General features: G+C 44.4%; 1 protein-coding gene across 1 annotated transcript in view; it reads right to left on the bottom strand.

Moving 5' to 3' along the window:
• eps8a (EGFR pathway substrate 8a, signaling adaptor) overlaps positions 1–13,496 on the bottom strand; it is a 36,120-nt gene extending 22,624 nt beyond the window's left edge. Inside the window, exon 1 of the mRNA XM_084486975.1 lies at positions 13,287–13,496. The gene's annotated coding sequence lies outside the window, so the exon portion shown is untranslated. The remainder of the gene's footprint in view (positions 1–13,286) is intronic.
• Between the last annotated feature and the right edge of the window lie 336 nt (positions 13,497–13,832).

Raw genomic sequence — 13,832 nt, forward strand, 5'->3', positions numbered from 1 at the left:
GGAATAGAGACCACACACACACACACACACACACACACACACACACACCAGGTGGTAGACTGACACCCTATATTAATGATGGATGAACAACTGTCGTGTCATCACAATAGTGGGTCGCATGCACACGCACACACACACACACACACACACACACACACACACACACACACACACACACACACACACACACACACACACACACACACACACACACACACACACACACACACACACACACACACCGCGCACAGTGGCCTTTCCATGGCCCACAGTCTAGCACCTTTACACAATGTGCTCTGGAGCAAGGCTGCCACTGAGCACAGTTTGCAGCAGCCCTGTGTGCCTGGCCAGGTGGAGGAGGTAACAATAGAGGGAGCTTCACTGCTCCCCTAATAACAAAAACGCACTTAAATATTTGACATTACCTCCCTGTTGCTTAATACTTAATCATACCTAATTATTTTTTCAAATCAAAATGTTATCCATGTTGCTACAGCTTGCAGTTAACTATGTTTTGCGTAGGTTATGGCCATTCTACCTCGTTAAGCAATCAAAGGATATTAATATGAATCTCGCCTTGCCATCACAACTGGCCACGTCTACTTATCACTTCCTGTGTCAAAGCCGTAACGTCCAACTGTCTATCCATCACTTTCCCGCCCTCTTCTGACACCTCTTAAGATCAGAGCCCATCAATCCTGGTGCAGACGGCCTTCAAACCAATCGATGGAGGGCTAGCCCGCCTCGCAGCCTGCCATAGGTCAGCCGGCATTAGGAGGGGCAACGCCAGACTGGGGCGTCATTACAGCGCCTGGACCTCGACTGACCCGGATCACAGACGTCATAACGTCATAACGGCTGTCTGACTGACTGACTGACTGCCAGACATCTGGTGGCTAACCCTAACCCTTAGAGTGTCTCCAGAAGACAAAAAGGAGACCGAACAGGCTCCAGTGTGTTTGGACCAACGCCAGTCGCAAAAGGACTATTTGTAAGTAAATTATATTCGGTTTCTGTTGCGTAGAACCACGTATTAATTATTTAGAAGGTTTTAGCCGAGAGGAAATGCCATCCTTCTCTTCTCTCTACATTAACACGTCCCCAAACGTGTCACCATCCACCGTTCACCGACTACTTGGCAGTTTTCTTTTCAGATATACAACCCCAGAGGGGGCCATGAATACAAACTCAGAGAGGCCGTGAACACTGCAAGGATGGGGCTTTTAATAGCCCTATAGACGTCCGAAGGCTTGATTTATGATATAGCTCCTAGCCTCTACTATCTGTGGATACCCTCTCCCACCCTGGTCGGTGGCCTTCCTCCTAGGAGCGAGGTCCCGTACATTCCTATAAAGCACACTGGTGCGTGTCTGATCGGAGTGGAGGGTGTGTGAGTGAGGGCGAGCCTCCAAGGTCCTTCAGCGACCACGTGGTCTGCAGGGAGGGAGAGACGGGTGGATATACCTCAGGGATTATCCTAAAGGAGACACACAGGAGCAGGACGGAGGGCATACTGCTGGTCGTGTTAGGGGGCGGGGATGACCACAGATATGCAAAGAAACCATGTCTAGCATGTTGATGGTTAGCGGTTAGTGCAGACAAAAGCATATGACATGGCAGGGGCATGGCGGTATGACTACCGACACTGTAGTGGGATTTCCCTCTTCCTTCGTTTCCAAAGCCACATTAAAGCCCTTAGTCAACAGCCAGCTTTGATAAGGCCGAGTGAGGAAACATTATGCCTGGCCTGTGAGGTCAGTGGAAAGTGCAATGCAAACAGAACCCGGCCCAACGTAAAATAATGGCGACACCAAAGTGTGCAAGCGTTGAGGGCGGGTCCGTTTTATCTCTCCGAAGTAGTTTAGTGACGCAAAGTAACCCATTAGTTAGTCCTCCGTTATGACACACGCGGTCAAGATTCCCTTTCACCTAGGAACAGCTTGACTGCAAACAAACACTGGGCCGAGAGATCTTACAAAATAGATGACCAAAGAACCACCAACTGACGTCATTTTGAACAACTAACAAAAATGAACTGAACATCCGAAACTTTGAACTATTTGAACTAAAAAAGAACTGCAACATTGTATATGACTCAAGTTAAACTGGGGAGATAAGAGCATCAGGTGGGTTGCACATATTTCCAAATGAACACACACTTTCCTTGGTGTGGCTTAGTATATGGGGAGTGCACCACTACATCATCCTTTGACTTATTGCTAAATATAAAACAACAATGACTCATTCTCCAAGTGGTTGCTGATTTACACAAGAGTAGCAGCCCTTGTCATTTAATAACACAAAGGGCTATGAGGAAATATACAAAACTGTATTTTGCAACTCAACATGAAATGAATTACAGAGTTACCACTTCTGTTTGCGATAGCCCTAACCCAAAGTGAGGCTCACCAAAACATATTTACTTAGAGTTATATTGTCCATTCAAAGACCTGCGACTGACTACATTGAAGAAATGAAATGTAAACAATGGCTATAAATGACACATGAGCAGCAGGGGGCGGGATGTGGTTATGGGAAGGGCGGGCGACAAAATAAACATAAGACCAGCTGTCTGAACCGGTGAGGATCAGATTCCACTCGAGCAATCCATCTGCCTGTCTCAACACGGCAAATACCAACATTTCAATAAATGATCATCTTCAGGAGGTCTAGAGTGATCTGAAGACGTCAAAACTCATTTTGGAAATGGACCACAACAACACAGCCCAGCAGTCCTTGACCACACTGTTACCTTCAGCAAACATTAATAACCAACCACAGCTCTAGCCGGTCCAGGGTCCGAGACGCATCTAGCCGTACCTGTCCCGTATGCGGTGTCACATCACATCGCCAGCCCCCCTCTTCTTTTTAAATCCAGTTTATTCGTTCCTTCTTTATTCTTTCAATCGCAATGTGAAGCTCAAGTACTAATGTTTCTTCTCCATTCGCACGTCGCTATCCCACAATGGAAAGTAAAGAGGATTTGGTAAGAAGATTTACACTGAGACACACACACACACACACACGCGCGCACGTGCACACGCACACACACACTCTTAATCCCCCACATTTCTCCGCAAGCTCCAAAGTGTTCTGGGATACATCTCCTCGACACAACGCAGTAAGTACACCGTGAGTGTTTCAACAAAGCCAGAGCTGTGAAGTGAGCTGGTTACTCTTTACCCAATAATGAAATCAACCATAAAAACCCGCCTTTATGATCCGATTAAAAAGTGACGTTGTGAGTTCCCCTTAGTGAGCTTTACACACAAGCCGAATGCGCTACTGTATCTTCCACTGGGCCTTTATATAAATCCAGGCCTGCATATACTTAAGAGTGACTTCACGGCAGGAAGCTCCACTAAGAGCAAGGAGGCCCCTTCGCTGTGCATTGACCAATCTGCTGATACAGCAACACTCCTGACACCCACCTACCACCCACCACCACACAACCACCACCACCACCGCCCCCCCCTCCCAGGGAGGATCTGGGCCAATGGAAAACTGCAGGGGAGCTTGGTAAGTTGCTCATTGTTCGTGGCGTGCTCACAATAGCCCACATGCTGGAGGAGGAAGTACATTAAATGACAGAATACGAGGCAGTCGTCCATGAATCCTGTGTAATATAATAAACTTGACTTCATTCAAGTCACAATATATATATATATACACTCGAGATCTGGGCGGTGAGTTTGATAACAAAAGACAAAACAGATGAGGCAATATTAACAATGAGGATAGATATACTGAACCAGATGTATGTAATAAAACCTGCAGAGTATTATCTGCAGATTTTACTACGACTCGGTAGTAGCTGCTTCTAACTTGCGAAGTACCAATAAAGCGGCCATTACAGCCCCATTAAGATATGATTTAATAACACCGTGGATATGGAAAATCCCACGTTATATTTAAGGCCAGGGTCATGTCCCTCGACACACGGCGTCTGTATTGACCGTAACTCAGTTTGAAACTGGTGCCCACTAAATATTCCACATGGCCGATTAATAACCCCTGACTCATTAACGATGGCCTGTGACAGAGTATAGGGCGGTCCCGATGGAAAGAGAACAGAACTAGTGGAAATCAATACATTGAGTTGGAGCACAGCTTCATGTTGGACTCAGGTTGGGACTACAGACTCCAAAATTTGCTTGCATGGCTAAATCTGGCACATTTACATGTTGAACTCTGGTGCTCATGTTAATTAATGTGTGCTGTCCCTTTTAAATAAAGAAATCAAAAAATGTGAACCATCCAACAGTTTTATGCCATGTGGGAATCGACTTCCACCGGAAAGCCATGATCAAGACAAGCAAAGTCAGTATATGGTTGTAGGAACTGTCACCTGCAATGCATTTTTGGCTTTTCCACAAAATCACAACTCCCAAGATGTTTTCTTTCACGATGTTTTAGTCCACAATTGGTAGACAATGTGAAACCATGAGTTCCTCATCAGCCAAGCCAAGACTAAGGATATGATCTTTAATAACCGTAACAACAGTGGTATATGAAAAGTATTTGAAAATAAATAATTGTAATGCCCTTGATATAAATGCTGTTGATATGCAATGCATGTGGTTAGCAGTGCCATCTGATTATCTTAACAAATCCATACAATCTTGCCCCAAAACATGCATTGCTGTCAGTACTGTTTATTGCATATTAAGCCACAGATTAATAATATCTTTCTGGCAACTTCGTCCAAATGAAATATTTCTAATAATATCTTACATTGAATCCCCCATGTTTTTAACTGTGCTAGCAAACACAAACAACAATAAAACAGCGAAGTACATTTTCCTAATTTTAAAAGCATTAGACCACTTAGAACATCAAGACATTTTGAGCCGACAAAACCCCCCTCACAATCACTTATCTGCATTAATAACTCTTAATCTGACTAAGTACCTCTGCATAAATGCAACAGCAGGCACTTGATCTCTGCAGAAATGTTAATAATGACTGACTTTGAAAGTAGTGCACACAAAAGGGGAAAAGTACAAACTTAATAAGAGAATAATCTCACATCAATCACCAGCAGCTAATATAACTCAGCACGATGAACGTCCAACATTAAGATCCATTAAGCGATGCGGTCCGTCAATACAGCCATCGCACAATACAGGAGAAAACTTCAGTTTGAAATCTGGTACTACCTGATGGGCAATCACTGTAAATCCTTTCACAGTTTCGAGAGAGATTTAAAATCACTTTAATAACCAAAAGACCAAAGCCAGTTCTGATAAAGCGAATCACAGCGTGTGCCGAACACACTGGTCATCGTCACGGGTCAGTTGGCCAACGTACTTAAACTGTTTGTGTTCTGGGGTTATCCATGTGTCAAACAACATCATGTTCTGTTTCCATCACTCCTCATTAGGTAATCACTAAATGGAATTTTGTGGTTTTTATTTTTGGGCAGAAACGCCAAGACGCTGCCAAGTATGGCTTTTTAGATACTCGCCAACAACGACGCCAGCTATGATTCGTCCCAAGTATAAATATGACATTGTTACAGCAGCACTCTGACAGTCTGCGTTTTAGAAATGATTTACAAAAATTTCACAGTCACATTTCTCCACATCGAGAGCTTGCCTTCATAAACGTTTTAATCCTTGCCAAAAAAAATTAAATGACCCATTACATTCCTGTCCCGGGGTAAAAGTTAATTTCACCACAGAGACCGGTGAACCTTTGCACTCCTAGAACTCAAGGATCAGTGAGCCCACATCCTTAAAATGTTCCCATCGTGGTGGCTCAGAAGAACCTGGCGCTAATAACACCAGCGGGAATTCTCTCACACACCGGGGAGGAAATGGGAGAGTGCAGTACTTGACAATTTTGACCTTGTGTCTGGCGCAGGTACAGAAAGAGCTGTACCTGGTCCTATTCCACGCCGCAAGACAAGAGCTTCTGTTCTGAGGCGTACATGTTCACTCGTCACAAACGCATACAAACACTCCCATCCTTGCTGTATTACGCACATATATGCTAGTGAAGCATCTGTTGTGAATATTAACATTTTGTATTAAATAATGCAAGTGGACGAATATTGTGATCCCACAGACAAAATGTCCCCGACATTGGATTAAGAAAGTTTAGCTTATCTTAAAATGTTCTCCTTCAACAAATGACAGCCTAAAGCATGTCATGAGGCCAAATGGTGCCAGGGGGTACCAAGATGCACTTTAAAAGTCCCTCTCCACCCAATGACAGGCCTCTCCTCCCTCCTCGCCTCCACATCGATAAGGAGTTCCTTCCTGTAAGACTGGTGTGCTCCTTGAAACTTGGATGCTGGAAGGATGCCATACGCATTCTTGTTTAGTTTGTTTTCCAGAAGAATCCCATTGATCCCATGGGTGCCAGTGTGGAGAGGGGAGGGGGTGGGGGGGGTCAGAGTTCTCGACGAGAACGCCACAGATAACAACAAAGCTTTGCTGTTGGTCACCGAGTAAACAACGGACGGTCTGGGGTTCTGCGGGTGATTATTTTTGGTTCTAGCAAAATAAAGTCAAGTAAAAAATACACTGCTCTGAATGAGACTCTGATGAGGCCGAACTTGAGAGGACAAAGGTTTGAGATCTCATCAGAACAACACAAGCTTTGGCAGAAAGTTCTTCCTACGGGAAGTCATTGAGCACTTCCTACAGAAGTTTAAGAGTTCCCTACTGCCTATTCTGCCCGCTACCCCAATTGGTTATCAGAAAACTCTTAAAATATCCTCTACCACCTCCATCATCCTGAAACGTTTGACTTTGTAATCTCCTGCCGGCCGTCCTCTGAAGTTAAACTACATGATTAGGTCGCCATTTGTCAAAGCGGGTGTGACTGAGGTGTTGCCCTTTACTCTTCAAATCAGAAGAATTGGCAACAGAAATAACAGTCAGCTGATGGATGACCCTTGACCCCTCGCACCCTGTTGGATACTCACTGCCAATCAATGACCCAAACACAAAGCAAATTCCACTCACCTCCACCCACCAGGATAAGAACAGTATCAAGACGAGGAAAATTTAGGTAAAAAATTAAACACAGCGACACAACGGAGGTGTAGTCAGCTGTAAACCACACTGTTAGGGCAGTTCCTTGGAACAGACAGGCATGGGCGTGTGTTTTGAGCCCTGAGCCCATGTGAGTGATTAATAGCTCCGGCCCCGCCCACATAATAATCATCATAATCAGGAGGCGGAGCCTGTCATACAGGACGCCTCTGACTCAGGGATTGACATGCTTAAGCTTATAATTAATGGGCCATTGGGTGGAGGAGAAGGTGGACGGTGGAAGAGGGAGAGGGGTTTACAGGTTTGGCCTGGTTAGCTATAAATGTTCACCTGATCAACGGTCGCAGGTCGCATTAAAGCTAGTTTCAACACACATGTCTCTGTGACTTTGAAGTTTCTTACTCTGAACAACATGAGCAATGAGTACCAAACTGTTGATTAAGTTTGGGATCTGTTGGTCCCTTGAAAACCAGGCAAGGACTCAACAACCAAAGTGGGAAACAACCAAAGTGTAGGCAATGTTCAAAGTTGATTCATTTACCTGCCAGAGTTGGAAAATGAACCGGCCAAGCAGTCGTTTTAATATGTACATTTTACCAGCTGCCAAAAATGATCAAATGTACTGTAGCCGTCATTGGCTGGTGGCAGGTGTTGATTTTGGACCCTGAGTGTACCTGTGTCTGAAGCCCACAAGAACCAGGGCTTTGATTGTTCCACAACTGTCACCCTCCTATTAGCGAACAGACAGCTTAATAGCCGCGGAAGTGGGGGTAACAAGGTGGAGGGAGGCGATTGTGACGCAGTCTATTTGCATAACAATTCCCACCGAACCACAGAATATAAGTAAGATGAAACTCTGGCTTTGTTTGGGTTTTAATTCCCTTTCAAAGGAATGTGAAAGGGAATACATTTTCATGAAGACAGGAGAAAATGCTTCATAAAATTACTGGCATAACAAACACCAGTTATTAACACTCAACACACACAAAATACATCTCTGAAATGGCTTTATTGATGATTCAAAAATGTGTGGTGACAATTTCGATAGGGAGGGAGAGAGAGAGCATTTGGTATGTAGAAGATGCCTCAGGGCATACTATTGGATTCTCCCTCCACACAGACCAGCTCCAGCAATAGATCTGCGCTGGGCAGGCTAGATAAAGTGAGTGTGTGGGAAGGAGCTGCTGGATTTAGCTTACTATTCCCAAATGGAGACATATCTCCAGTAAAACCACTCTGTTCCCACTCACCCCCAGACACATTGAGGATACCATAAGCGTAGGCCTACAATCCATTCAAGGCTAGGGTTAGGCTGATGATTCGTGATTTGTTTTAACTAGGGTTGAAATGAAAAAAAAACATCACCAAACATCTGTTTCTCTATGTGAAAGACAGTGAAGAATATACTGCAAACCCCTATGGTATATCTTTGTGTCATGTTTCAGTTGATCATGGTCTGCCATGGATCCTGTATGTCAAATGTACCACAAATCCCAGTTCCTCCGAGGTTAATTCAATGTTAATACAAAATATACCGAATCAATACAGCCTTTAAAAAAGGAACCCAGGCAGAAACCGAGTCTCACGGCTGTCATTGGCTCGGTTCCCTCTCTAAACCCTCATCGACCCCATGAATAAATAAAGAGCAGACAGAGACCAGGGGTCATGGAGCCAAAGATCGTCTGGAGCTGTAATGAGGTAGAAGAGGAGCGTTCAGTAATGTGCCTGTGAGTACGGCTCAGATACGATATGACAATATGACCAATATGAAGCCCTATGTCCACTTATCACATATTCAGGTCGGCTTTGTATTTGGCCCACGAGCAAACATTGAAAATAACGTTGAAACGCCAGCTGGATGTCAGGAATGCGCCACACCTTAAACACAACCTTAAACCGCCTGTCCTCAACTTGACGAAAAAGTACTAACATTTCCCAAGTGATTCTACCTTGAAGCTGAACGGTACATAAATAATAGATATCATCTACTTATACATCGGAATTGTACTATTGTACTTGTAATGGAGCCAATAACAACGTGTTCTCATTGAATGACCTCACAGCAGTACATCGCGTGACAGTTCTAGCGACGTGAAATGAACACTGAGCATGAGTCACATCAGGAACCGAGGACCCAAGCTTCCTGATCCATGGAGGCCTAGTCCTACCCCCTGCTGAGAAGCATTCCCTTCCCACACACATACATGCTCACAGTGGACTTCGAAGTTCTGAGGCTTCAAATCTCCAAAACAAAGACTAGTCCTCCTTTCTCCTGTTATGTAATTAACGTGCCTTGCGATTCGACTGAATGTACCACTTACAGGAGGATTCGACTGTATGGACTGCACTGAAGAACCACACAAGTTCCCAAGGATTAAGCGTATATTATGGGGTGGCTGATGTTTGGTTTAACAACTTGACGTCTTAGTTAGGCCAATCGCTATCGGTTGATGTGAAGAGATGGTTGGTGTTGGTTGTTCCTGATTGGACGTTGCACTAATGAATGTCCAATCAGATTTTGATCAATAAATATAAAGTAGATGAAAAAGGAAACCGCTACAGATTTGATCTGTTGTTCTAAACATGTCCAACATAAATGGCATTCAAAAAAAGCTTTATAAGATATGATGACAGCAAATTGAACCCTACCTCACCACCATACAAAGTTCTCAGCATCGCCCTGGTGCTTTAACACTGAAGACGGTCATGAATCTCACTCCCTCCCTCCACAAACAACGAATTTGAAAGGCTGAACAAAAGTGAACAGACGCTCAAAGACATCAAACCCCTTTGGAAAACAATAAACTCCCTGACAGACTGGGAGGCTGAGGCCTCTGTGACATAACGCAGAACGTCTAGGCTCTGAAAACACGCCGATACATCCACCATAAACTGACAAACACAACAAACCAAGTAACACCCAGAGGAGCGGAGACCGACCACGGCCCGGTCGGAAATTCATCGCTGAGGGATTAAGAGTCGGCTCTCCTTTCCAGAAGTCAGCGTTATTAAAAGGACACTAAGCCACTGCGGCCTTTGACCCCGAGCACCATGTGATGATGAAGAGGAAGGAAAACATGGAAGAGGACGTAGAAACAGAGAAAAGGCTGGCGCAGGAACGCAGACCCCCTCCAGGGATGCTGAGCGCTTCATTAGCCTACAATGCTGTTTCCTGACTGTTTCCAATGACGGCCTGGCACTTAATGTACGTACCTATTGTATGTTGTACATCCTGGCACTTGATGTACACACTTATTGAATGTTGTACGTCCTGGCACTTGATGTACGCACTTATTGTATGTTGTACGTCCTGGCACTTAATGTACGCACTTATTGTATGTTGTATGTCCTGGCACTTAATGTACTCACTTATTGTATATTGTACGTTGTGGCACTTAAAATCAGTACTTAGCATTGTGTAGCAACTAACCCTAGCTATCTTTGTTGTATACAAGGAACAGTTTAAACTAGTGATAGTGCTTGGCACTTGGTTCTATGAACATCCTTACTGTATCCACAGCGATATATTGTTGTTTCTCTTTCTTCTGACAAATGCACTTATTGTAAGTCACTTTGGATAAAAGCATCTGCTAAATGCCCTTAATGTGAATGTAACACACACACACACGCAACAAGATACATGCAATTCGTCAAATCCTTCACACTAAATCGTTATTAACCCAGGAATGCAGCTAAACAAACAGAACCATGAACGCAGATACAAATAGATGACCGACGCTCTCCTGAGAAAAGCACTCTGTGTTGTTGATGTTTTCATATTGTGGATCCCACCCACAAGCGACCAATCAAAACAACGAGAGTCAAACAGGCCTTTGCTCTGCAGACATTGATGCAGGTCTATTTCTGCCCAGCGGGTTCCCAGACAGACGGGGGTGTTCCACGAGCTGACCGCCGCCCACGAGCACGCACACTGGACGCCGCAGTACGATTACATCACCCTGGTAGGACTTGAGTGTTGACCTGGTGCCTGTCACCGTGACGACCACTGAATGCTTTCACTTGGACCCAGTAGTGCTGGACCATTGTCCCTCCATTACATATGAGCCAGAACAACATCAATAGAAATATCTCTCTGATCTAATCTTAACTTGTGTGTTTGTCCTTAAGGTTGGGCAACAGTCTTTATCACAAGTATTGGTATCATATTACTGTTGTATGGTTTTGCTATTGTTGCATTTTAACAATTGTGTCATCATAACAATAACTAATATTATATTATGACAATATATTTTTTCTTCCTTGTTTTGAACCAACAGCAGAGTTTTGTGTGTGCTCAAAATATTAATATAGATACATGTTTATGAATATATTTCCCTTGTTTTGAACCAACAGCAGAGTTTCGTGTGTGCTCAGAAATCATGTTCTTCGCTCCCTTCCAGAAGCCTCTCTGATCAGCCTGGCGACACCAGATTCCCTCCACTGAAGAACTGTTGTTCTTGGCACCATCTGTCAGTGTGTGTGTCAGTGTGTGTGTCAGTGTGTGTGTGTGTGTGTGTGTGTGTGTAAAGCCCCTTTGCTTCCCACCCCCGTGAAAAACAGACACCCAGACTGGAATTACTACACAAGCCACAGGTTACAGATCTGACTAATACTGTACACACACACACACACACACACACACACACACACACACACACACACACACACACACACACACACACACACACACACACACACACACACACACACACACACACACACACACACACACACAGTTTTCAGCGCTTTTCAGGCTGGAATAATTACATTTTTGCCCATTAACACTGCTATACACTGCTATAAACATGAACAGCAGACATCACATGCATCCTAATAAACAAAGAAAATTGTCATCACTCTTGGACACTTCCCATAGTTGTTGGCATAGTTCACACAGTCAGAGTCAGTCCAGGACAGCTGTCCATAGTATTGTTGTTTGGAGCTTTGTCTCTGAACTTGGCTAAATCAAAGACCATTCCGAAGAACAATTAATATCCGAAAAGCAAGAAAACGTTGTTTTGTGTAAGTGCAGCAGTGTACAACGGTGGGTAGGGCATCTCAGTGGCAACCACAAGTCCCCCACTAAGTAGCCATGTCCAAAGGGCTAAGGCTATTAGCAAAGAGGATTACTGACTAAAATCGCTATGCTGTCCTATACTTGAGTGGATGTGTAGGATATTATCATCCATGTGCTCTATTGCCATTGTCCTATTGTTAGACCAGGCACTGACATCGTCAGAAGAAAAGGTTTTTTTTGGAAACTCTTTCATTGGATAAGGAGAACTGCTGTGACAACTAAATTCCCCCTCAGGGATCAATAAAGTGTTATCTAATCTCAGCTCACCAGAGAAATAAAGGCTGCTAACTCCTCTCTCGTCTGTTGCCTAGAGAGGTCCTGGGAGGCTGCTAATGAGCAGGCCCGCCTATTTTAACACCTTTACCCTGTTTCTCCTCCTAGATGTTCAGTTCAGTGTGTACACGTGTGCGGGTGTGTGTGTGTGTGTGTGTGTGTGTGTGTGTGTGTGTGTGTGTGTGTGTGTGTGTGTGTATCCCCTCCCTATGATAACCGTGTTAAATATTAATCCACTCGGATCCACTTGAGGTTCGCCTCCTCCAGGTGACGTTGTGCTGTGGGTTATGCAAGGGGCCCAAGACACCGGAATAAAGCATTCAAGCTTGCGTTTAAAATAGAGCAAACTACACACCGGTGAACTGGGACCCCAGCAGGGTATCCGTAGTTCAATCACCTGCAGCATGTCGTAATCTATACCAACAACACAACAGAGCCAAGCGCATCCGAATACACCGGTCCACGTTCCCTACGTGATGCTTTGCATGGTTTATGGATGTTTTGCCTCAAGCATACAGCAATAAAACCTAATTTAAGACAATGATGAGTGATGGTTTGAAATCCACTGTCCGTGGATTCCACACACACACACACACACACACACACACACACACACACACACACACACACACACACACACACACACACACACACACACACACACACACACACACACACACACACACACACACACACACCAAAAAAACTGGAAACGAAACACATCTAATTTTTGCCAATTAGTGACTGAAGATCATATTCCAGCAGGCTGCTGGAATAAACATGGACAGCAGACATCATGCATCCTACCTACAACAACCTATAACTGCGAATACGTCGTATGGGGAATTGTAAACAAATATCACTACACGAGGAGGAGAGAAGGCAACACAAAATACATTTAAATGGAGAGTAGCTTGGTTAGATGTACTCGCCTGGACGGTCGACCACCTCATGGGGAGCCGCTCAGCGGGGCACCTGTCCGACCTGGAGGAGGACGCCTCGGGGTCGGGTTTGTTTGCGGTCGCCAGGAAACCAGACGCTTTCTCACATCCGTTAGCGAGGTTTCTTCTTCTTTTTTTGGTCGTCAATTAGTTTATAAAATACATTCAGACCAGGAGCAGGGAGCTCCGTTTGTTGGCGAATTGGACTTGACTTCGGAATTGTGTGTCAGAAATACTGCCCTTTTCTTACCCCCCGCCTTCCCGCCCCTGCGTGGTCGCGACTTCTCGCGACAGCAGCGCCCTCTACCGGAGATTGTACGTCAGTGCGTTAACATTAATCCTATCTAATGGAATATGGAAACAGACAGCGTTCACATGCTGGCTGGCATATACCCTGCCCTCTTATACCAATTGAACTTTAAATATGAGACTGAGATTACTTTCATTTAAGCATTTTGGAATTTTCCTTACGATGATTAATTAAGTATTTTTAATTAATATTTCACAGACAAATGTACATGAGGAAAGGTTGATTAA

The sequence above is a fragment of the Micromesistius poutassou genome, assembly GCF_964030765.1.
Source record: "Micromesistius poutassou genome assembly, chromosome: 22".
Taxonomy (NCBI): Eukaryota; Metazoa; Chordata; class Actinopteri; order Gadiformes; family Gadidae; genus Micromesistius; species Micromesistius poutassou.